The 25,969-nt window shown below is 49.2% G+C and overlaps 1 protein-coding gene across 1 annotated transcript in view; it reads left to right on the top strand.

Moving 5' to 3' along the window:
* Positions 1 to 12,474: 12,474 nt before the first annotated feature.
* Positions 12,475 to 25,969, top strand: part of LOC147100476 (proproteinase E-like) — a 172,854-nt gene continuing 159,359 nt past the window's right edge. Inside the window, exon 1 of the mRNA XM_085966755.1 lies at positions 12,475 to 12,638. The gene's annotated coding sequence lies outside the window, so the exon portion shown is untranslated. The remainder of the gene's footprint in view (positions 12,639 to 25,969) is intronic.

The raw sequence follows: 25,969 nt of genomic DNA, 5'->3' as shown, positions 1-25,969 counted from the left end.
TCACTTGGACTCCGTCTATCTTGAGCGTGACCCAGATAGTTTGGTGATCCTCCATTTTGGTTACATTATGTAGTTTCAGACAACCCAGCTCCTTGCTTCCGGAGTCTGTATCACTTTTCTGTTCGTCTGAACTACTCTCCGTCACCTTATGTACCTTTTTGTACTTCTCCTGTGGAGGTTTCTTGCTGCTGGTTTTCTTTCCCGACCTGCAGACTCTTATTATGTGTCCTGCTTTTCCACACTGTCTGCACACTTGGTCCTTTAACCAACAATCCTTATGGTCGTGTGTTGTTCTGCCACAGCGATAACACTTCACTTGCTCCATATGACATTTCATTTGTGCCATATTCTTGCGGTCTCCGTTGTATCTCTGCAGCGCCCCGTGCGGCTGCTTCGTGTGATACTGCCATGTTGAAAGCCTTGTCCAGCGTAAGATCCTTTTCTGATAGAAGCCGTTTCTGGGTTCCTTCACTTTGAAGCCCACACACAAACTTGTCCCTTAAAGTATCTGCTAGTCCCGTTCCAAACTGGCAGTGTTTCAATAGCTCGCGCAATTCCGTTAAATACTCAGCATTACTTTCATCTTTATGCTGGTTCCTTTTGTGAAACTTAAATCTTTCTGCTATCAGCAGCGGTGTGGGGTTTAAGTGGTCCTGTAGGATTGCCACTATGCTTTCAAAATCCTTTTCCACTGGCTTCTCTGGGGTGACTAGGTTTCGCAGTAAGCCGTACGTTTTTGCACCCATGGAATTCAACAATACCAGTGCTTTCCTGGCATCTGGCACTTCATTCGCCTTGCAGTACACTTCTATGCGTTCTACATATGTCGCCTGTTGTATCCGTGTGTTAATGGAGACACGGAATGCAGGAGTTGGTTTAACAGGTGTTTACTGGACAAAGTCTGGAGGTGAACTAAAAGATACAAGACACTATACAGGCTTATATAGCCCGAGTGGCATTACAGTACACAGGGGCTCTTAAAGGCACATACACCACAATTCCTCCCCTTTTAGACAACCAGTACATAACATTTTAAGTAATTGTTATTAACATGTGTACAAGAACAATAATCTACACATTTGCTGCAGTTAATCAATTATAAGTCAGTCTCTCTGGAGGCTTCCTGACTCGGTCCGGATAACGCCTTGGTGGTGTAGTAGTTTTCGGAGGTGTAGTAGGTTCTTTTGGCAAGGTCGATTCGGCTTGAATGCCAGTGTCGGGTTCATCTGGTTCCAGTATCACCGGATCGGAGGTAGATACTATGGGTATCTCTACTTCATCATTAGGCGTATAGAGTGGTGGTGTAGGTTGTCCCTTTTCGGATGACTCTATGATCTGGTCAGCATGGCACCTTATTATGCTTTCTCCAATGTCCACGGTATACATCAGTGGTCCTAGTCATGTGCAAATAGTTCCAGGCTGCCATTTCTCGGTACGGTAGTCCCGGGCCAAAACTTGTTGACCTATCTGGAAGGTTCTAGTTGGCCTTTCATTCATGCCTTGAAATTGCCGGTTCTCTACGTCCCTTCTGATGTTTGGCTTGATCAAATCCAGCCGGCATCTTAGTCTTCTATTGAAAAACATCATGGCGGGAGTTTGGTTCGTAACCACATGTGTTGCATTTCTATAAGCAAACAAGAAGTTATCTACCTTATGCTGCAGATTAATGTCTTCATTACCCATAGCCTTTATGGCCTTCTTGAAGGTCTGGACAAACCTTTCAGCCAATCCATTGGTGGCGGGATGGTATGGGGCGGACGTGTAGTGCTTAACCCCATTGTTTTTTAAGAACTTCCTGAATTCTTCGGACACAAATTGTGGTCCATTATCAGAACAGATCTGTTCAGGCAGCCCATTTGCCCCTGGCAAATATGGTCCTTAATGCTGTGATGGTTTTTTCCGTGGTGGTGGAGGACATCTTTATTATCTCCTGCCACTTGGAGTGTGCGTCAACCGCGATTAAGAACATTGAGTCCATAAATGGACCAGGAAATTCGATGTGTACCCTTTGCCATGGAGATGAGGGCCACTCCCATGGATGTAGAGGGGCTTGTGGTGGGGCGTTTTGGACCTTCTGGCATCCGAGACAGCCCTTGGTCATTTCTTCGATGTCTCCATCGATACCTGGCCACCACACAAACGCTCTGGCTAGGTTCTTCATTTTCACTCCACCCAGATGCCCCTCGTGAAGCTCCTTTAGCACTTTATCCTGGAGTTTGGGTGGAATCACCACTCTGGATCCACACATCAAGGTTCCTCGGCACACTGACAGCTGTTCTCTTCTTTGCGAGAATGCTGGCAACAGTGGTTCGCCATGTGCTGGCCATCCCTTCACCGTTAAATCGTAAACTCGTGAGAGAGTCGGGTCATTTCTCATTTCCTTTTCAATGGTAGAATTTGTTACTGGTAGACATTCTACTATGGTAGAGTGGAACATTTCCACTGGGTCCACTGTAGGTGCCTCTTCTACCGTTGGCAACGGTAGACGCGATAAACCGTCAGCATTTCCATGCTGTTTTGATCCTTTGTATTCTATGTCATATTGGTGTGCCCCTAGGAAAAGGGACCACCTCTGTAGCCTTTGTGCTGTCATAATGGGAATGCACTTTTTAGGGTTGAATATGGAGACGAGGGGTTGATGGTCAGTCAACAAGGTAAATTTTTGTCCGTGTAGGTAATGGTTGAAAGGCTGAGTGCTTCCCTGTCGATCTGGGCATAGTTACGCTCAGCTGAGTTCAATGAGCGTGACGCAAAAGCTATCGGCCGCTCCGAGCCATCAGGGAATCTATGCGATAATACCGCTCCTACGCCGTAAGGGGATGCATCGCACGCCAGTCTGATTGGCAGTGATGGGTTGTAATGAGCCAAAACTTCCTTGGACGTGATCAAGCCTTTACATTTATGGAAGGCACGTTTACAGTCCTCGCTCCATTTCCAAATTACTCCCGTTTGTAACAGTTCGTTAAGAGGGTGCAGAACAGTTGACAAGTTCGGTAAAAATTTATGATAGTAATTTATCAATCCCAGGAATGACCTTAATTGTGAGACATTTTCAGGTGCTGGGGCTTTTATTACCGCTTCAATTTTTTCAGGTGACTTATGCAACCCTTCTTTGTTAATTATGTGGCCACAATATGATATTTGTTTCTGGAAAAATTCACACTTGGGGCGATTTGCTCGTAGGCCCCGTTCTCTCAGCCTAGTGAGCACCTGCTCTAAATTGGCAAGGTGCTCGTTGTCGTTTTCTCCTGTTACAAGGATGTCGTCTAGGTAGCATTGAGTCCCAGGAATTCCTTGCAGGACTTGCTCCATAGCTCTTTGCCAGATAGCTGGAGCTGATGCTACTCCGAAAACCAGTCGACTGTACTGGTACAGGCCTTTGTGTATGTTTATTGTGAGATACTTTTTAGAGGCCTCCTCAACCTCCATCTGTAGATATGCCTGTGCCAAGTCAATTTTGGTGAAACGTTTCCCTCCGGATAGTGAGGTGAAAATATCTTCTATCCTCGGAAGAGGATACTGTACCGTGTGAAGGACCGGGTTTACAGTCACCTTGAAGTCCCCACAGATGCGAATTTTTCTCTGTTCTTCAGATTTATCATTATTCAATGTTTTCTTCATGACCGGGACGATGGGTGTTGCCCACTCGCTCCAATCTATCTTGGATAACACGCCTGTCTTTTCCAAATTCTCCAGCTCTGCCTCGACTGCTGGACGAATTGCGTATGGCACCGGCCTTGCCTTAAAAAACTTGGGAATTGCCGCATCTTCCACTTTTATTGAGGCGGTGACGCCTTTCAAGGTTCCTAGTTCCTGTTGGAACACTTCTTTGGCGTTGGCCAAGATGTCTTTTAATCGTTCAGGTATGACGTCATCATCATTTTTTTTCTTACTGGTCACCGTCAGTGCCTGAATGGAGTGCCAGTCTAAACGTATCTTCCTGATCCATTCACGTCCCAACAGCGGTGGACCACCATCTTGCAGAACGTATAAATACAACTTCTGTATTTCCTTGCCGTTGTATACAACAGGCACCCTTATTTTCCCTCTGGGGTATACTTTCTGCCCCGTATATGTTTTCAAGATAATGGATGTGTCTTTCAAGGGTATATGCGGAAATAGCCGCTCGTAATCCCGTCGACTTATGACGGTCAGAGCTGATCCTGTATCTAGTTCCATTTTAACTGGGGACCCCGCTATCGTGAGGGTAACCCAAATGGTCTGGTAATCTTCTTTGGCAATTACATTATGTAATTTGAGACAGCTTAGTCTCTTGTTTCCGGAGTCGCTATCGCTCTTCTGGCCTTCGGAGCTACTGTCCGTCATCATTTGTACCTTTCTGTACTTTTCCTTATTGATTTTTTTTTTGTCAGTTGATTTTTTGTTTCCAGATTGGCATACACGTGCAATGTGTCCCATCTTTCCGCATTGCCTGCATGCTTTGTCCTTGAACCAGCAGTCCCTCTGGTCATGGGTGGATCTGCCGCAGCGATAACATCTCTCGAAACCCTGTGGCATTTCATGGGTGCCGAAGTCCTGTGGCTTTTGCTGTATCTCTGCAGCTCCTCTTGCTGCTGCTTCGTATGATACAGCCATACTGAAAGCTTTGTCCAGTGGTAAATCTTTCTCAGAAAGTAGCCTTTTCTGTGTCCCTTCACTTAGGAGACCGCAGACGAATTTGTCTCGAAGAGAATCTGCCAGTCCTGCTCCGAATTGGCAGTGCTTTGACAGCTTCCTTAATTCGGTGAGGTAATCAGCGTTACTTTCATTCTTGTGCTGATTCCTCCTGAAGAATTTGAATCGTTCCGCTATCAGCAGCGGTGTTGGGTTTAAGTGCTCCTGTAGGGTATCAACAATTTCCTTAAAATTCTTGTCCATCGGTTTGGCTGGAGTGATTAAGTTTCATAACAACCCGTATGTCTTTGTGCCCATTAGATTTAGAAGTATCGATGCCTTTTTATCATCCTCTATTTCATTCGCTGTGCAATATACCTCCACTCTTTCCACATATGTGGTCCAATCCTCTGCATCACTATCGAAAGCAGTAATATTGCCAGCTTAGGCATCCTGAAAAAAAATGGCGCCTCCCGCGCTTTCCTTTCTTCCCTGCCGAGAAAAAAAATGGCACCTCCCACGCTTTCCCGCCACTGTTGCTGCGGACAACGCTGTTTTCCGCGGTTTTTATTCATACAGATATTTTTAATAGTCGGAGACTCGTTCCCGCCGGACTCTCTGGGACTTTTCCCTCCCTCTGCTTGGCCCGAACGCCGACCTGCTTTGCAGCGCTGGCCGTCTCCCGATTGCTCCACCCTTCGTCTCTGTTTGCCTGCGCCTTTGCTGCTCGGCCCCGCTGCAGAGCCAGCCGATCGAGCCCCAGCCCGCCGCCCAGGAAGGATTATTGCAGTACCTGCCACCAGCCCGGCTAGCTGGTGAAACCACTGTTTTTTCTTCTTTTTTTTTTCTTCGACCTTCGTCTGAGGAATCGATCTTCTTGAGGTGCTGCCGAATTGCAGGTAAGTCCGTTTCCAATTCGTCGCCACTGTTGTATCCGTGTGTTAATGGAGACACGGAATGCAGGAGTTGGTTTAACAGTGTTTACTGGACAAAGTCTGGAGGTGAACTAAAAGATACAAGACACTATACAGGCTTATATAGCCCGAGTGGCCACTACCGGCATTACAGTACACAGGGGCTCTTAAAGGCACATACACCACATCGCCCAATCTTCGACTTCATTGTCGAACGCTGTGACCCTGCCACTCTTCTGCATTCCTGGGTGTGGTTAGACTGGCTAAAAATGGTATCTCCCGTGCTCTCCCTTCTTCTCCGCTGGCTCAAAATGGCGTCTCCCGCGCTTCCCTTTCTTCTCCGCTGCGGCCCAATGGTGTCTCCCGTGCTTTCTTTTCTTCCCCCGCGGACGCTGCTCAGCCCTTGAAACCGGCCTCGCTCTGCGCGTTTGCCTGCGCGCTTCTCTCGTTGACGCCGCTCGGTCTTCAACCCCGGCTGCGCCCTGCGCGCTTTACCCTCTCTCTTACCCGTCGACGCTGCTCGGCCTTTTTCTGTGCCGTCGGTCGGCTCCCGCCGCCGCTGTCCGGGAAGGGTCTGCGCCGTACCTGCTGCCAGCCCGCTGTGCTGGATCGTCACAACTGGAGAACCAAGCCCAGCTCTCTACAGCCTCCTCTGCGATGCTCTAGTCCTCCCTGGATGGTCGACGCCCGCACTGGTGGAATCGGCCTCCTTCAGAGTTGCAGGTAGGTTCGAAACGAGTTGTCGCCAATGTTGAATCCGTGAATCTTTAGGTAGTGGTCCTTCAAATAATCGACAGAGACTGCAGAGGAACAATCAACAGGTGTTTACTGGATGAGGGTTGCTCTAAAAACGAAACAGTACAGATCCCTACTCAGGGTTATATACAGGTGTGGTCACTGCCGGTACTACAGTATACAGGAGTTGTAAAAAGTAGTTCTCCCCTTAAAGGTACATACATTACATTATTCAATGGTGGAGCAGGCTCAAAGGGCCAAATGGCTGACTCCTGCCCCTATTCTTATGAAGTTACGTCAGCGGAGGGTGAGCAGATCTGAGGGGATTCCCGGGATGGTGTGAGGGAGGTGGAAGATCACATCCTAAGCATGTGGGGTAGGAGCTTCATGCTCTGTGTGGGACACCAGGGCTATATTCTTGACCAGATATGACCAAAAAAAAGTTAGAAATCTTTAAATTTGAATTTCTTAAAAATGATTCCAACATGGAGATTTAGTGCCAAAATAATTTGCTACCAAGATTGGTTATGACCAGTAAAAAATCAAACTTGACAAAACTTTCTGTTTTTCTCTTTTACAATAAAACATGGTAACATAAAACTTTACATCAGAGAAAGAGGCCATTTGGCCCGTCGCATGCATCTGTGTTAGCTCTCTCAAACAACTATCCAATTAGTACCATTTCCCTGTCCTTTCCCCATGGTGGAAGCAAATAGCATTAATTCATTCAAATGAAAATTAAATAGATTTTGCAGAAAATAATATTTTGGGATCCAGTATATGAGTAATTTGAGACATGGCGTGTGGTGAGTGCAGCAGGCTCAGGATGAACAGGTGACTTTAGACCCTTGGTTCCCACCAACCTCCTGCTCACCCACCTGATGCTGCACAGGGCAGAAGGCGCCAGTGCATGGATGCACGTCGCTGCAGGAGATATCCCGCTCTCAGGGTTTACAGAGGATGAGCTACCTTAGCATGACTGAGCAGCAGTGCCAAAGAAGGCTGAGACTTTCGTGAGAGGTTGTTGGAGACATCTGCGCACTGCTGCACCAACACCTGGAGCCCAGAGGAACGGGTGGACACCCCTTACCAGTGGCTGTCAAAGTCACCACCGCACTCAACTTTTTTGCCTCAGGCTCCTTCCAGGGATCATCAGCAGACATGAGCGGCATCTCCCAGTCGGCCATGCACAGTTGCATCATGCAGGTTATCGATGCCCTTTTCGCAAAGGCGCACAATTACATCCACTTCTCAAGGGATCAAGCAAGTGTAACCGCGTGTTCAGTTGGCTTTGCAAATATGGCAGGCTTGCCAATGGTGCAGGGCATCATAGACTGTACACATGTGGCCCTTAGGGCACCCCATCACAAACCAATTATCTTTGTCAACCGCAAGGGCTTCCACTCCCTGGTACAGCTGGTGTGTAACCACAAGAAGGAGATTTTGCATGTTTGTGCCAAGTTCTGTGGTAGTTACCATGACTCGTTCATCCTGTGGAACTCTAGTGATTCTCCGCTCTTCAATCCGCCAAACCAACTTAACGGATGGCTCCTTGGTGACAAGGGCTACTCCCTGAAGAAGTGGCTAATGACACCAATCAGGAGGCCAGCTAACGAGGCTGAGGAGTGCTACCATGCCAGCCACATTTTGACCAGGTCCATCATCGAGCAAACCATTGGCTTGCTGAAGATGTGATTCCGATGCCTTGACAGATCAGGTGGAGCCCTGCAGTATTCAGCAGCCAGGGTCTCCAACATGGCAAAACATGGCACAACGTCGTGGCTTGCAGCTTCCGGATGAGCAAGTGGCTCAGTTCATAGCCTCCTCAGATGAGGAGGAAGAGGAGGAGGAGGACCGAGCAGCGGCGTATCTACCAGCAGCAGCGGCAGCACGTGAGCACATGGCTGCCCATGATGCAAGGGATGCACTCATCCTGGCCAGATTTGCATTGGTTGCCCATTGTGGCACATGTGCTTGGCTCCTTCTTAACACATGATAGACAATGGACATGACTCTCCGGCCTCCTTTCACTCTGGCCACCAACCTGACCACGCAAGTGTCGCGGAGGCCGCAATGTGCAGCTGCCTAAGGCAAAATAACAGATGCCATCACGCCAACAGTTTGCCATCACCTCATTTTTATACATTCAAACAGGGATGGCATTTCATCAATAAACAGAAACAATCACCCAAGTGCCTACCCCTGTGACTAATGGTGCTTTATTTTACTCTTACGCATGCTCCTACATGGTGTTCCCCCTGTGGCTTCAGCAGAAGTTGAGGCCCCTTGCTCACTTTCATGCTGCTCCTGCTTTGACACCTTTGGTGGGTGTCCTCTGGGTTTCCGAGCCTGTGAGGGCTCGCCAAACGTCTGCTCGTCCTGCGGCAGTGCAGGGGCTGATTCACCCATCTCAGTTGGGTGCGGACTCTGGTGGGGCTCTGACTGAGGGCTACGCAGTGGCATGGAAGTGTGAGCGCTTGGAGAGGAGCCCCCACTTCCTTGTTCTCTGCCACCAACTTCCCTCTCATGGGTCAGGTCCACCTCAGCACATTCAAGTGACTTGAGAGCACCTTGCTGCACATCAGGGGGGCAATGGGGACCCGTATCTGCACTGGCTGTCCTACTCAAAAGGACTTCCATGAAGCTCTGGTTTCTCTGCCCGATAGCTGCCATCGCTCCTCCAGAGATGTCAGTCTATTCTGAACATTCACCATGTTTTCCTGACTCTGGCGACTTCTTTCCTCCATGGCTGTAGCCAGCCTTTCCACGGAGGTTGCCATCCTTTCCGTGGTGGTGCGTTCATGCGCCATTGCCTCCACAAAGGCACTGCTCATGTTAGAGTTGGACTCCTCCATCCTCTCCACGCTCGCAGTGACCCTGGAGACAAGACCTGTCAGAGACTCCTGCACCTGCTCCTGGAGTTCCAGCACCATTCTCCTTCTGGATGGACCCAGAGGCACAGTGTCCACATACAGCGGAGCAGAGCTAGGAGAGTCCTGTGACCTCCGACAAGGACTCTCCACTGCTGTCCCTGTCTCCACCACCTGCTGATGCTCACCTGTGAGCTGTGATACACATGATGACAGCACTACTCTATGTCCTGAAGATCCCAGCGTATCTGCGCTGGTGCTGGGTGCGCTTACATCTGCTGACACTGCTTCCTCAGAGGTTGCAGGTTCCTCTGAGGAGTCTTGCGGCTCAGCCTCTTCCTCATCGACAGTGGGGTGGGGCTCTGTGAATGGTCCTGTGGGGTACTAAAGACATGGGTTAGACATTTGACGGAAGTTTGGCATGCACATGCAATAGTGCAGATGATCAAGTGGCATTCTAATAATGTACACCAGCAGCCATTTCAGTCACTCAAGCAGTGTAAATGAGAGAGACGCAAAACTATTCTGTCACCAGCTTGGTATGCATCGCCCGTCTGTCCGTCCCCCACTTCCACCTCCACCTCTGCGTCGGCGATGTCCAGGGCCGCCTCTTCAGCCTGGGTGAGAAGGGCGAGGGAAGGTGGCCCTCCTCCTGTCTTCACCCTTTCCCGTCTATTGTGGGCTCTCTTTTGCTGCAGTGAGGGAGACAAGTGGAGTTGGAGTGAGAATGATGGAGTGAGTGTAGAGTCCAGAGCATAGATGCTTAGAAGGAGACAAAGCTGGAGTGAGGTTTCATGTCCAAGGGCCCTCCCTGTGCGTTGTTAGTCGTTGTCATTGCATAACATTGAAAGGGAGTGTGAGGGCAACATAATCGAATAGTGAAGTGATTGAGTTCATAGAGTGAGAGGGATGGTGAAGGGTGCAAGGGTTGTAAGGGTAAAGTGGGGTGTGTAGGAGGAGGTTGACAATGCAGAGTGCTGGTGATGAGAGGAGAAGGGGAGCAGAAGGAGGGTCATGCTGATGGTATACTCACTTTGTACAGCAGGGCGGGTCTACAGAGCAGCAGTGATACCCGCCCTGCTGTATGCCTCAGAGACATGGGCCATGTACAGCAGGCACCTCAAAGCACTGGAGAGGTACCACCAATGCTGCCTTCGCAAGATCCTGCAAATCCATTGGCAGGATAGGCACACCAACGCCTGTGTTCTTGCTCAGGCCAACATCCCCAGCATCGAAGCTTTGACCACGCTCAATCAGCTCCGATGGACGGGTCACATTGTCCGCATGCCCGATATGAGACTCCCAAAACACGCGCTCTACTTGAAGCTCCGGCACGGCAAGAGAGCCCCAGGTGGGCAGAGGAAACACTTCAAGGACACCCTCAAAGCCTCCTTGAAAAAGTGTAACATCCCCACCGACACCTGGGAATCCCTGGCCCAAGACCGCACAAAGTGGAGGAGAAGCATCCGGGAAGGAGCCGAACACCTCGAGTCTCTTCGCCGGGAGCAAGCGGAAGCCAAGCGCAAGGAGCGCAAGGAGCGCACGTCAACCCAAGCACCCCACCTACCTGCCCCTTCAACCACTGTCTGCCTCACCTGTGACAGAGACTGTAGGTCCCGCATTGGACTTATCAGTCACCTGCGAACTCATTTTTAATGTGGAAGCAAGTCATCCTCGGTTCTGAGGGACTGCCTAAGAAGATACTCACTTTGCCTGATCTTACAAGGTCATTGAACCTTTTACGGCACTGCAGCCATGTTCTGCTGCACACAGATCTGGAGGTTATATCCCTTGCCAGCTGGACCCACACAGCCTTGGTTTCTTTGGGAGGCCTCTTCCTCCCATGAGTGGAAGAGTACCTCCCTGCTAGCTCTTGCCCCCTCGGGGAGGCCCTTGCCTTGGAGCTGGTCATTCTTCAAGGAGATAAAAGTTTGGAGGTGGTGCAGCATCGACCAAAAACCAGTGGAATGAGCCAAGGCAGCAAGCAGCCCTTAAGTGAAGCTGGATAAGTGACATCAGCAGAGGTGAGTTTCAGTCCCAAAAGACTAATTGGCCCAGGGGAACCCACACCTCTGAAATTAACTGGCCAATTAGGGGAAAATAGCAAATATTTCCCACCTGACAGCGGAGGCGAGTTTGGAACCCACCCAAACCGAAACCCGCCGCCAATGGGAAAATCGCGCCCAAAGATTGAGATTGATTGCTGTGATTGGTCAATAACTCCATTATTGTTGTACCATGTGACTACCAGGCTGGGAGACGTTGAACGAGATGGACTTTGGTCTTTCCTCCTCCAGCAATTCCTATGTTACTAAAGCGAGGAGCCCACAGGCTATTTTTGTACAGCTGTATCAATTTACTGTCCCACTTTTAAAGATTTATGTATCTAAATCCCTAAGTTTCTCTGATCCTCTACTCCTTTACCATTTGATGTATATTTCCGCTCGGTATTCTTCCCCCCACAGTGTGCCACCTCACATTTCTCTGCATTAAATTTAATTTGACTTCTATTTGTTCAATCTACTAATCAATTCAATTCAATTCAATTCAAATGCTTTATTGGCATGAAAGTGCCTATGCATCTTACCACATTCCCTTTAATACAACGACCCTGAAAACCCATGGACGTTCCTGGGACTCAGATGCGCCAGATTCCGACCTTCGGCGTAAGTTTCTGGGATGGCCCTTGATGGGAAGTCTCCAACTGCTTCTACATGGCTATGTGGGGGGTGCGGGGGCTCCCTGAGTCTGGAGTTCCCTCCGCCTGGCCCTCAGTCAGCAACCATTGCAATTCTCAACAGGCCTTCCGCTGTTGTGTATTTATTTTATATGATATATATCTAAGTTTCTCCATTACCCTTTCAAATAATCGCCCTGCTGCTGTGACCGACTTGCCCCCTGCAACACTAATCCCCAACCTTGAGCATCGAGTGCTAAGGGCTGAGGAAGGATACGTCTGTGGACATCAGGTCAGGACAGATCAGGTGTCATTGCAATGCCCCACATGGTCAAATAGTCTGCCAACACTGGCTGGGCCCACGCATGTAGAACAGTGACCTGACCGGAATCACTGCCCCAGCAAGTGTCAGTGCCCTCAGGAGAAGGAGGGAGGGACGCTGGGGGAGAAATTGTCCCTGTGATGTGCATGCGTGCAGCAGTGGCGTTAGTGTGCGTGTGGGTCCCAATCTGAGGGACCCCTCCCTCTTTACCAGAGTTAGTTTGTATCGCTGGAACTTTAGAATTTCAGAGTCACCGTCGTCATGGCATCATTCTTTGATGTCACCAATAAGCCTGATTCTTACTGAAAACATAAGATATTATGACATCAATCAGCTTAAACTTCAACTGTAACAACACCCCTTATTTCTTACTTGATGAAGGGGATCTAAGTGACCATGAAAGCCGGTGCTTTTTAACGCTTATGCTGTTTCAATCACACGCTACTTACATTGTCGATTCCCGTTTCTTTGAGACAGGCCTTCCTCAGAGGGGCTGCAGGCTGGAGGTAAGGCTTCAATTCAACCTTTTGTCATTTAAGGCATTGGCCCCTGCAGTGGGGATACGATTCCAAACAGTCGTATGTTCTGACTTTTAAGAACAGGCCTTTCACGTGACAGCAGGTGCTTGGAACTCCCTTTGGCCATGGGTCTCATTCCATAAAAATAATATGCCCGGAATTCCAGTGCAAGATCTAACTGCTCTGAGAAGTTAATCTGTCTCTCTGTCTTTGCCATGACCTATTTACTTAAAACTCTGTGTGCAGCATGTTACCCGTACAGAATGCTTATCATTAAGCTCTCAGCCTGCTGAAATTTATTAACGTCCACAACAAACGCACGTAGTTTCTCAATGCATTTATTTAATTGCCAGAAAATTGGCACGGTAGTACCAGATTGTTACCATACGTAGGACTTAGCTTACTGAGGGAGTGCTGGACTGTCGGAGGTGCCGTCTTTTGGATGAGACGTTAAATCGAGGCCCCGTCTGCTCTCTCAGGTGGACATAAAAAAAACCACGGCACTATTTTAAAGAAGAGCAGGGTAGTTCTCCCTGGTGACCTGGCCAATATTTATCCCTTACCCAATATCACTAAAACAGATTATCTGGTCATTATCACATTGCTGTTTGTAGGATCTTGCTGTGCATAAATTGTCTGCTGCGTTTCCTACATTACAACAGTGACTACACATCAAAGGTACTTCATTGGCTGTAAAGCGCTTTGGGATGTCCCGAGGATGTGGGAGGTGCTGGAGAAAAGTTCTTCCCTATTGCAGTTCTGTGAGACATAGGCCTACAGATTGGGCCATGCAGCACCTGTTTTGATGGGCATGCTCAGGAAGCATCTGTCATTTCTGACTAAATTAGTCACCAAATTCCTCTACTTCCTCAGAGGCATTAACCTGTTTAAATTAGATGGGTTACCGCTCATTAAACCAGCGCAGAGAGGAATATGGAATTAATCTTTTCGTATGATGATGGTATGTCAAATGATAACATTGTTGGCTGTGCTGTCTACACTTGTATTTCACTATGTGATATTCCCTTCCCGCCATCGTCACACCCTCTCCTTTCTGATAGGCTGAAGAACATTTCCAGATTGCCTCACTGGCATAATTTGCTCTCAGATAGACTGTTTCTCATCTTCAAACCACTGACTAGTCTTAGCCAGCTTTACAAGTTCTAGGACAGTCCAGTTACCAACCTGCTGACCCAGCCAGCTCTCTGCTCTCAGGCAGGCTGCTCGTCATCTTCTATTTGATTGACAGATGGGAACAGGGTCATAGAGTCATAGAGTCATAGGCCTAGAAATTCAGTATAGCCACTTTTGGGGCGGTAAAGTCGGGCGGCCGCTAAAGTTTGCGCCCGGCGCAAAGTCGAGCCCCCTTCGCCGATATTCAGTTGCATCGCCCTAAGAGGTTGCTGCTGCGCTAAAACAGGCGATGCAGGACTATCATTAGGCGCTAAGCCGGCAGGCCGGGGCGCTAACACCGGAAGTTGGGCGCAGGGCAGGTGCAGCGAGCTGCTGATTGCCGGCAGACACGAGCTCTTAAAGGGGGAGGGTGGATTTGTTTTTTTGACAGGCCGAGACTAGTGTATTTGTGTTTCTGGGGAGGGCTTCTCTCCATCACCACCTCCTCCTCCTCCTCCTCCCCCTCCTCCTCCTCCCAAAGAAGGAGTGTTGCAAAACGGCTGCCTTTTCTACTGCAGGAGTGCCCTTTAATTTGCGCTCCCCGCGGCCCGCCTCGGCTGTGTACCGTTCCACTTCACAGTCGTTCGGGCCGCCCGGCGCACAATGGGGCGGCGCGAGTGAAGTTCCGGTTCCGGGCGCACAAAGGGCGTTGCACGACGAAATGACGTCATGATCTGCGCGCGCAGATGAGCGCGCGCAATGACTTTGCGCCGGCGCTAAATGTCTACTGAAGTTGGGGCGAGGTGCAGATCGCGCTGCGCCCGGGCGCTAAGCGCCTAGCGCTCGAGATCTACTCCTCCTAAGGCGCTAACGGCTGGCGCAGCCAACTGAATTTCTAGGCCATAGAGTTATACAGCACAGAAAGAGGCCCTTCGGCCCATCGTGTCCGTGCTGGCCACCAAGCCCTGTCTATTCTAATCCCATTTTCCAACACTTGGTCCGTAGCCTTGTATGCTATGGCGTTTCAAGTGCTCATCTAAATGCTTCTTGAATGTTGTGAGAGTTCCTACCTCTACCACCCTTTCAGGCAGTGAGTTCCAGATTCCAACCACCCTCTGGGTGAAAAAGTTTTTCCTCAAATCCCTTCTAAACCTCCTGCCCCTTACCTTGAAACTATGCCCCCTTGTTATTGGCCCCTCTACTAAGAGGAAAAGTTCCTTTCTATCTACCCTATCTATGCCCCATATAATTTTGTACACCTCAATCAGGTCCCCCCTCAGCCTTCTCTGCTCTAAGGAAAACAACCCCAGCCTGTCCAATCTCTCTTCATAGCTGAAGCGCTCCAGCCCAGGTAACATCCTGGTAAATCTCCTCTGCACCCTCTCCAATGCAATCACATCCCTCCTATAGTGTGGTGACCAAAACTGCACAAAGTATTCCAGCTGTGGCCTAACTAGCATTTTGTACAGTTCCATCATAACCTCCCTGATCTTATATTCTATGCCTCGGCTAATGAAGGCAAGTATCCCATATGCCTTTTTAACCACCTTATCTACCTGTCCTGCTGCCTTCAGGGATCTATGCACGCCAAGGTCGCTCTGAGCCTGTCCTTCCTAGGATCCTACCATTCATTGTGTATTCCCTTGCCTTGTAGTCCTTCCAAAATGCATCACCTCACACTTTTCAAGGTTAAATTCCATTTGCCACTGTTCTGCCCATCTGACCAACCCATCTATATCGTCCTGTAGCCTGAGGCTTCCCTCCTCGCTATTTACCACTCTACCAATTTTTGTGTCATCTGTGAAATTACTGATCATATCATCTACATTCATATCTAAATCTACAAACAGCAAGGGACCCAGCACTGATCCCTGCGGTACACCACTGGACACAGGCTTCCAGTCACAAAAACAACCTTCGACCATCACCCTCTGCCGCCTGCCACTAAGCCAATTTTGGATCCAATGTGCCAAATTGCCCTGGATCCCATGGGCTCTTACCTTCTTGACCAGTCTCCCATGCAGGATTTTGTCAAAAGCCTTACTGAAACATAGAAACATAGAAGATAGGAGCAAGAGTAGGCCATTAGGCCCCTCAAGCCCGCTCCGCCATTTAATGAGATCATGGCTGATCATCCAAATTCAGTACCCTGTCCCTGCTTTCTCCTTATATCCCTTGATCCCTTTAGCCTCAAGAAATATATCCAACTCCTTCTTGAATATATTTAATGAATTGGCCTCAACTGCCCTGTATGACAGAGAATTCCACAGGTTCACCACTCTCTGGGTGAAGAAATTCCTCCTCATCACAGTCCTAAATGGCTTACCCCTTATCCTTAGACTGTGACCCCTGGTTCTGGACTCCCCCGCCATCGGAAACATCCTTCCTCCATCTAGTCTGTCTAGTCCTGTTAGAATTTTATAAATTTCAATGAGATCCTCTCTCATTCTTCTAAACTCTAGCGAATATAAGCCTAATCGATCCAATCTCTCCTCATACGTCATTCCTGCCATCCCAGGTATCAGTCTGGTGAATCTTCGCTGCACTCTCTCCATGGCAAGAACATCCTTCCTCAGATAAGGTGACCAAAACTGCACACAATACTCAAGGTGTGGTCTCACCAAGGCTCTGTACAACTGCAGCAAGACTTCCTTGCTCCTGTACTCAAATCCTCTCGCTATGAAGGCCAACATACCATTTGCCTTCTTAACCGCCTGCTGCACCTGCATGCTTCCTTCAGTGACTGGTGCACAAGGACACCCAGGACTCGTTGCACTTCCCTTTTTCCCAATCTATTGCCGTTCAGATAATAATCTGTCTTCCTGTTTTTGCCACCGAAGTGGATAACCTCGCATTTATCCACATTATACTGCATCTGCCATGCATCTGCCCAATCACCCAACCTGTCCAAATCATACTGGAGTTTCTCTGCATCCTCCTCACAGCACACATGCCCACCCAGCTTTGTGTTGTCTGCAAACTTGGAGATATTACATCTAGTTCCCTCGTCTAGATCATTTATATATATTGTGAATAGCTGGGGTCCTAGCACCAATCCCTGCGGTACCCCACTAGTCACTGCCTGCCACTCGGAAAAAGACCTGTTTATTCCAATTCTTTGCTTCCTGTCTGCCAACCAGTTCTCTATCCAAGACAGTACATTACCCCCAATCCCATGTGCTTTAACTTTACAGGCTAATCTCTTATGCGGAACCTTATCAAAAGCCTTCTGAAAGTTCAAATACACCATATCCACTGGTTCTCCCTTATCTATTCTACAAGTTACATCCTCAAAAAATTCCAGTAGATTAGTCAAGCATGATTTACCTTTTGTAAATCCATGTTGACTTTGTCCAATCCCGTCACTGTTTTCCAAGTGCACTGCTATTACATCTTTTATAATGGACTCTAGCATTTTCCCCACTACCGATGTCAGGCTTACCGGTCTATAATTCCAAGTTTTCTCTCTACCACCCATTTTAAATAGTGGGGTTACATTAGCTATCCTCCAATCCATGGGAACTGTTCCCGAGTCTATAGAATTTTGGAAGATGACCAGCAATGCATCTACTATTTCTAGGGCCACTTCCTTAAGTACCCTAGGATGCAGATTATCAGGCCCTGGGGATTTATTGGCCTTCAATCCCATCAATTTCCCTAACACCATTTCCCTACAAATACTGATTTCATTCAATTCCTCCCTCTCATTAGACCCTATGTTCCCCGACATCTCAAGGAGGTTATTTGTGTCCTCCTTTGTGAAGGCAGAACCAAAGTATGTATTTAATTGGCCTGCCATTTCTTTGTTCCCCATTATAAATTCCCCTGATTCTGACTGCAAGGGAACTATGCTTGACTTCACCAATCTTTTTCTCTTCACATATCTATAGAAGCTTTTACAGTCAGTTTTTATGTTCCCTGCAAGCTTACTCTCATAATCTATTTTCCCCCTCTTAATTAATCCTTTTGTCCTCCTTTGCTGAATCCTAAACTGCTCCCAATCCTCAGGTTTGCTGCTTTTTCTGGCCAAATTATGTGTCCTCTCCTTGGATCTTATGCTATCCCTAATTTCCCTTGTTAGCCACGGTTGAGTCACCATTTTTGTTTTATTTTTATGCCAAACAGCGATGAACATATTCTGTAGTTCATCCATGCGATCGTTAAATGTTTTGCCCTTTAAGTTCAACCCTTTAAGTAACGTTCCCCAATCCATCCTAGCTAACTCGTGCCTCATACCATCGTAGTTTCCTTTATTTAAATTCAGGACCCTAGTCTCTGAGTCAACTACTTCACTCTCCTCCCCAAAGGGCCTTGCACAACAAGATTGCTAATTAATCCTTTCTCATTACATATTACCCAGTCTAAGATGGCCCGATCTCTAGTTGTTTACTCGACATATTGGTCCAGGAAACCATCCCGTATACACTCTAGGAATTCCTCCTCCACAGTATTGTTACTAATTTGGTTAGCCCAATCTATATGTAGATTAAAGTCACCCATGATAACTGCTGTGCCCTTATTGCATACGCCTCTAATTTCCCATTTAATGCCATCCCCAACATCAGCATTACTGTTTGGAGGTCTGTATACAACTCCCACTATCATTTTCAGCCCCTTGGTATTTCTTAGCTCTGCCCATACGGATTCCACATCATCAGAGCTAATATCCTTCCTTTCAATTGTGTTAATCCCCTCTTTACCCAGCAATGCTACCCCACCTCCCTTTCTTTTTTGCCTATCTTTCCTGAATATTGAATACCCCTGGATGTTGAGTTCCCAGCCTTGGCCACCCTGGAGCCATGTTTCTGTAATCCCAATCAAATCATATTTGTTTACCTCTATTTGCGCAGCTAATTCATCCACCTTGTTCCGAATGCTCCTTGCATTAAGACACAAAGCCTTCAGGCTTGTTTTTTTAATGCTCTCAGACCTATATGAATTATTATTTACTGTGACCATGTTTGATTTAAACCGTTGAGTTCTTTGGCTTCTAATTTTGTTTTTCTCCTTCCTGTCTTTTGCTTTTTTCCTTGTTTCCCTTTCCTCTGTCTCCCTGCTCAGGTTCCCAACCCCCTGCCACTTTAGTTTAAACCCTCCCCAACAGCACTAGCAAACACTCCCCCTAGGACATCGGTCCCGGCCCTGCACAGGTGCAAACCGTCCCGTTTGTACTGGTCCCACCTCTCCCAGAATCGGTTCCAATATCCAAGGAATTTGAATCCCTCCGCCTTGCATCATTCCTCTAGCCACGTATTCATTTGAAATATCCTCCTATTTCTACTCTGACTAGCACGTGGCACTGGTAGCAATCCAGAGATTACTATATTTGAGGTCCTATTTTTTAATTTACCTCCTAACTCCCTATATTCTGCTTTTAGGACCTCATCCCGTTTTTTACCCATATCGTTGGTGCCTATATGCACCACGACAACTGGCTGTTCGCCCTCCCTCTCCAAAATGCCGCTCTCTGCTCCTCCCGACACTGGCCTCTGAAGTCCATGTAGACTACATCAACTGCACTACCCTTATCCACACACCTAGTCACCCCCTCGAAAAATTCAATCAAATTGGTTGGACATGATCTCCCCCTGACAAAGCTATGCTGACTATCCTTGATTAATCCTTGCCTCTCCAAGTGGAGACTAATTCTGTCCCTCAGAATTTTTTCCAATAATTTCCCTACCACTGATGTTAGGCTCACTGGCCTGTAATTCCCTGGTTTATCCCTACTACCCTTCTTGAATAATGGTACTACGTTAGCTGTCCTCCAGTCCTCTGGCACCTCCCCTGTGGCCAGAGAGGTTCTGAAAATTTGTGTCAGAGCTCCTGCAATCTCCTCCCTTGCCTCACACAGCAGCCTGGGATACATCTCGTCTGGGCCTGGGGATTTATCCACTTTTAAACCCGCTGAAACTGCTCGTACCTCCTCCCTCTCAATACTAATTTGTTCAAGTATATCACAATCCCCCTGCCTGATTTCTATGCCTGCATCGTCCTTCTCCACAGTGAACACAGATGCAAAATATTCATTTAAAACCTCACCTACATCTTCCGGCTCTACACACAGATTGCCACTTTGGTCGCTAATTGGCCCTACTCGTTCCCTGGTTATCCTCTTGTCCTTAATATACTTATAAAACACCTTGGGATTTTCCTTTATTTTGCCCCTCAGTGTTTTTTCATGCCTCCTCTTCGCTCTCCTAATTTCTTTTTTAAGTACCCCCTGCACTTTCTATACTCCTCTAGGGCTTCCACTGTTTTTGTCCTTTGTATCTGCCAAAAGCCTCCCTTCTATTCCTAATCCATTCTCGTATATCCCTTGACATCCAGGGTTCCCTGGGCTTGTTGGTCCCACCCTTGACCTTTACGGGAACATGTTGGCGTTGTACTCTCTCTATTTCTTTTCTGAAAGACTCCCACTGCTCTGATGTGGATTTTCCTACAAGTAGCTGATCCCAAGTCCACTTTGGCCAGATCCTGCCTTATCATATCAAAATCGGCCTTCCCCCAATTTAGAACCTTTATTTCTGGTCCATCTTTGTCCTTTTCCATGACTACCTTAAATCTCACCGAATTATAGTCACTGTCACCAAAATGCTCTCCTACTAACACTTCTACCACTTGCCCAGCTACATTCCCTAGAATTAGGTCTAGTACTGCCCCCTCTCTTGTAGGACTTTCTACATGCTGGCTCAAAAAGCTCTCCTGGATGCACTTTAAGAGTTCTGCACCCTCTAAGCCTTTCACACTCTGACTATCCCAGTTAATATTGGGGAAGTTGAAATCCCCTACTATTATTACCCTATTATTACTTCTCTGAAATTTGCCTACATATCTGTTCCTCTATCTCCCCCTGACTGTTTGGGGGCCTATAGTACACTCCCAGCAAAGTGCTTGCCCCTTTTTGTTTTTAAGTTCTACCCATATGGCCTCATTAGAGGAACCTGCCAAGATATCATCCCTCCTTACTGCAGTAATTGAGCCCTTGATTAATATTGCGACACCCCCTCCTCTTTTACACCCCCCTCTGTCTCGCCTGAAGATTCTATACCCCGGAATATTGAGCTGCCAGTCCTGCCCCTCCCTCAACCATGTCTCTGTGATAGCAACAATATCATACTCTCATGTGTTCATCGACACCTTCAATTCATCTGCCTTACTCGCAAGACTCCTTGCATTAAAATAAATGCCATCCAGCCTTGCCATACTCTCTTGTGCCATTACATATTTGCTTTGCCTTCCAGACTGACTTGTTTTTTCCTCTATATTTGGCTGTGCATCACCCCCTACTACAGCTCCACTCTGTATCCCATCCCCCTGCCAAGTTAGTTTAAACCCCCCCCCAACAGTACTAGCAAACCTTCCCACAAGGATGTTGGTCCCGTTCCGGTTCAGGTGCAACCTGTCCGACTTGTACAAGTCCCGCCTTCCCCAGAAGCAGACCCAGTGATCCAGGAAACTAAAGCCCTCCCTCCTGCACCAACTCTTTAGCCACGCATTCATCTGCTCTATCCTCCTATTCCTATACTCACTGGCACGTGGCACTGGGAATAATCCAGAGATCACAACCTTTGAAGTCCTGCTTTTTAATCTGCTACCTAGCTCCCTAAATTCTTGTTGCAGGACCTCATCCCTCTTTCTACCCATGTCGTTGGTACCAATGTGAACCACGACCTCTGACTGTTCGCCCTCCCCCTTCAGAATGCCCTGCAGCCGTTCAGTGACATCCTGGACCCTGACACCAGGGAGGCAACATACCATCCTGGAGTCACGTCTGTGGCCGCAGAAACGCCTGTCTGCACCCTTCACTATTGAGCCTCCTACCACTATTGCCCTTCCACTCTTACTCCTCCCTCCTTGTGCAGCTGAGCCACCCACAGTGCCGTGAACTTGGCTCTGGCTGCACCCCCCAGAGGAACCGTCACTTTCACCGTTTTCCAACACCGAAAAATGGTTGTTAAGTGAGGTGCACTCTGGGGCTTTCCTGACTGCCTGCCTGCCCCCCTTCTGACTGGTGGTCACCCATTCCCTCTCTGACTGCACTTTCTTAAGCTGCGGGGTGACCACGTCTAAAAACGTGCTATCCACATAACTCTCAGCCTCGCGGATACACCGCAGTGCCTCCAGCTGACGCTCGAGCTCCGAAAACTGGATCTCAAGTTGGCCAAACCATTGGCACTTACTGCACATGTGGTCATCCTGACTGCAAGAAGTGTCTAGGAATTCCCACATGCTGCAGGCCGTGCAACGCACGGGACTGAGGTCCCCTGTCATACTTTTAATTAAAAAACTCTTACCTTAAATTTAAACTCTCGGATTCTTGGGCCCTGATTTTCGGCTTGTGTGGGAAATGGTCGGGTTTCCCCGAATGTGGGGTTTCTGACACACATAAAAAAGTGTCAGCCAGCTCCACGCAATTTTCCCTCAAGTGGCCAATTAATTCCCAGCATGTGGGAAGCCTTGCTAATTGTCCAAATCGAGTCAGAAATCCCCACAGTATGATGTCATCATTCGTGGTGCTTTCACGGTCCATAGCAAGCACTGCATCCTCTGAAGGCTTCCAAACGAACCATACAGGATGGCAGAGGAGCCTGCAGCAGCTGTGGCCAGTGCCAGACCCCGAGCTGCCTTCAAATTCGACGAGGCTTCACTGCAGGCATTATTGGATGGGGTTAGGGCCCACAGGGAGGTCCTCTTCCCTAGGTCAGGGAGGAAGAGGCCTCCCACTGAGACCAATGCTGCATGGATGCAAGTGTCAGCAGATGCCAACTCGCTGTGAGTCACCAGAAGAACCTTGGCATTACATTTTTAACTCCTTCCTTTACTCCCCCACAGTACCATCCAGAGCCCCCGTCCTCACTGTGGAGGAGGAAGAGGCTGTGCAGCCAGACTCCTCAGAGGAAGCTCCAACCTCTGAGGGCGCAGCGTCAGCAGAAGTAAGCGCACCCAGCACCAGCGCAGACACTCACACCTCGGGGGGACCTTTGGGACATAGAGTAGTGTTGTCACCTGGTATTTCACAGCTCACAAGTGAGCCTCAGCAGATTCTGGAGACAGGGACAGCAGTGGAGAGTCCTCGTCGGAGGGCGCAGGACTCTGCCAGCTCAGCTCAGCTGCGCTGCATGTCGACCCTCTGCCTCTGGGTCCATCCGCAAGAGAAGAGGTGATGGATCTCCATGCACAGATGCAGGAGTCTCTGGCAGGTTTTGTCTCCAGGGTCGCTGCGAGTGTGGAGCGAATGGAGGAGTCCATAGCGACCATGAGCAGAGCCTTTGTGGAGTCATTGGCGCATGAACGCATCACCATGGAAAGGTTGGCAACCTCCATGGAGGAGATAACTCGCCAGGGTACGGAAAACATAGTGAGTACTCATAAGAGAATGACATCTCTTGAGGAGCGTTGGCCATCTGTTGAACAGAGAAATCAGCTCTTCATGGAAGTCCTTCTGAGTAGGACTGCCAGTGCAGAAACGGGTCCCACTGGCCCCCTAAAGTGCAGCAAGGTGCTCTCAAGCCACTTCCAAGCGCTGGCCCCTTCTGGCCTGTGCAGCTTCAGGTGAGTGAGCAGCAGCCTGGTGTTCCTGTTGCTGATCCTGCTGTTCCTGTTTCTGCTGCCGCCGCCTCTGCTGCTGGAGATCCTCTAATGGCAAGAAGGGAAGGAAAAAAAGGCGTCCCGTGCTTCTCGTAGATGCCGCCGCTGAGGAAGCGCTGAGTGAGGGTGGCGAGAGGGGCTTCCCAGTGTAATGATCAGTAACCTGTCATTCTGGAATGGTACACTAGGTGGTGCTGTATGTACATAAGAGTGGGCTACCCACGATGCACTAGGCTACCCACAAGGCAGCAGTCAAGATGGAGGCCTCTACAGATACTGTACCTAGTCCACATGTGCTCAATAAAGTGTCTAGCAAAAGCTAGCTGTTCTTAATAAAAACGACTAGTTATTAATGAACATAACACCCAGGAGATCGCATTGGAGAAGTGTGTGAGGCTCCAACCTTCCACAGCTGTGCCTAAGCCTTGAAGAAGTAGCCCCAAACCTGCAACAACAAGGTCCTTCAACATACAAGTGCTGTCCCTTTAAATCGCAGCTTCTCCGATTGACCTGCAGCTGACAGCAAGCAAGCCGGCAAGCTTCACGCCAGGTCTCGTCAGCGGGGTTCCCCGCAGGCGTGTTTCACGTGGGGAAAGCCCCAAATTCGCAACGGCCTCGGAAAATCTACTTCAACAAGGTAATAATTGGTCATTAGTGTTCCGACGACCAGTCCCGCCAGCAGCGGCCGGGACTGAATCGGGTCGCGGAGAGACGGCGGTCCGAAAGTCGGACGGGGCAGGGAATCAAGCGGGGGGGTGGGGGGGGTGGTTGCGACCCGCTTTTTCCGCGATTTTCGGCCCCTGGCCACCTGAAAAGCCGCCCGACGGCTGGCAGAAAATCGGGGCCTTGCTCTCCCAAACTACCTTATCTATGAACTACCTTAAAAGAAATAGACTTAAAATTGAAGAAAAATAAGCACTCACCCACTTCTCACCAATCAGCTTCTTCCCCTGCGCCGGCGTCACTTTGGAACACGTATATCTTTTAATCTACACCAAGGTATTGAAATTTAGACGCCCAAGTTTGGAAAAAAAGGGAGAAATAGAGAAATACTCACCAACCAATCACTTACCTGCTTTCTGGTGACATCACGCTTCGATTACTTTTTACTTCTTTACACTCACCGGTCCGAAGTCTCGCTCTCCTGGGAACCTGCTGTGTTCACTGTCGCCGAAGTCTCGCTCTCTCCTGGGATCCCACTGTGTTTACTGTCGCCGAAGTCTCGCTCTCTCCTGGGATCCTGCTGTGTTTACTGCCGCCGAAGTCTCGCTCTCTCTTGGGATCCTGCTGTGTTCACTGCCGCCGAAGTCTCGCTCTCTCCTGGGATCCTGCTGCTGTTCACTGCCGCCGAAGTCTCGCTCTCTCCTGGGCTCCCGCTGCTGTTCACTGCCGCCGAAGTCTCGCTCTCTCCTGGGATCCCGCTGTGTTTACTGTCGCAGAAGTCTCGCTCTCCTGGGATCCCGCTGTGTTTACTGCTGCCGAAGTCTCGCTCTCCTGGGATCCCGCTGTGTTCACTGCCGCCGAAGTCTCGCTCTCTCCTGGGATCCCGCTGTGTTTACTGCCGCCGAAGTCTCGCTCTCTCCTGGGCTCCCGCTGTGTTTACTGCCGCCGAAGTCTCGCTCTCTCCTGGGCTCCCGCTGTGTTTACTGCCGCCGAAGTCTCGCTCTCTCCTGGGATCCCGCTGTGTTTACTGCCGCCGAAGTCTCGCTCTCTCCTGGGATCCCGCTGTGTTTACTGCCGCTGAAGTCTCGCTCTCTCCTGGGCTCCCGCTGTGTTTACTGCCGCCGAAGTCTCGCTCTCTCCTGGGATCCCGCTGCTGTTCACTGCCGCCGAAGTCTCGCTCTCCTGGGATCCCGCTGTGTTTACTGCCGCCGAAGTCTCGCGCTCTCCTGGGATCCCGCTGTGTTTACTGCCGCCGAAGTCTCGCTCTCCTGGGCTCCCGCTGCTGTTCACTGCCGCCGAAGTCTCGCTCTCTCCTGGGATCCCGCTGTGTTTACTGCCGACGAAGTCTCGCTCTCCTGGGATCCCGCTGTGTTTATTGCCGCCGAAGTCTCGCTCTCCTGGGATCCCGCTGTGTTTACTGCCGTGGAGGTCTCGCTCTCCTGGGATCCCGCTGTGTTTACTGTCGCCGAAGTCTCGCTCTCTCCTGGGATCCCGCTGTGTTTACTGCCGACGAAGTCTCGCTCTCCTGGGATCCCGCTGCTGTTTACTACTGACGAAGTCTCGCTCTCCTGGGATCCCGCTGTGTTTACTGTTGCCGAAGTCTCGCTCTCCTGGGATCCCGCTGTGTTTACTGTTGCCGAAGTCTCGCTCTCCTGGGATCCCGCTGCTGTTTACTGCCGACGAAGTCTCGATCTCCTGGGATCCCGCTGCTGTTCACTACTGATGAAGTCTCGCTCTCCTGGGATCCCGCTGTGTTTACTATCGCCGAAGTCTCGCTCTCCTGGGATCCCGCTGGGTGTTTTGGGCCAGATGCCCGTTTCACATCCCATCCGATTTTACTCTCGAATAACTCCAGTGGAGCGTAAAATCGGGCGGGGTGTAAAAAGGGCATCTGACCACTGGGGAGTTGAGTTAAAATCAGGATTACTATCTCAGTCCTGTTCGCCTTCCTC

Source organism: Somniosus microcephalus, chromosome 25 (genome assembly GCF_052327205.1).
Source record: "Somniosus microcephalus isolate GS21.2 chromosome 25, FLI_Smic_1.0, whole genome shotgun sequence".
NCBI classification, from domain to species: Eukaryota; Metazoa; Chordata; class Chondrichthyes; order Squaliformes; family Somniosidae; genus Somniosus; species Somniosus microcephalus.
This window is presented reverse-complemented; position numbering and strand designations above follow the sequence as displayed.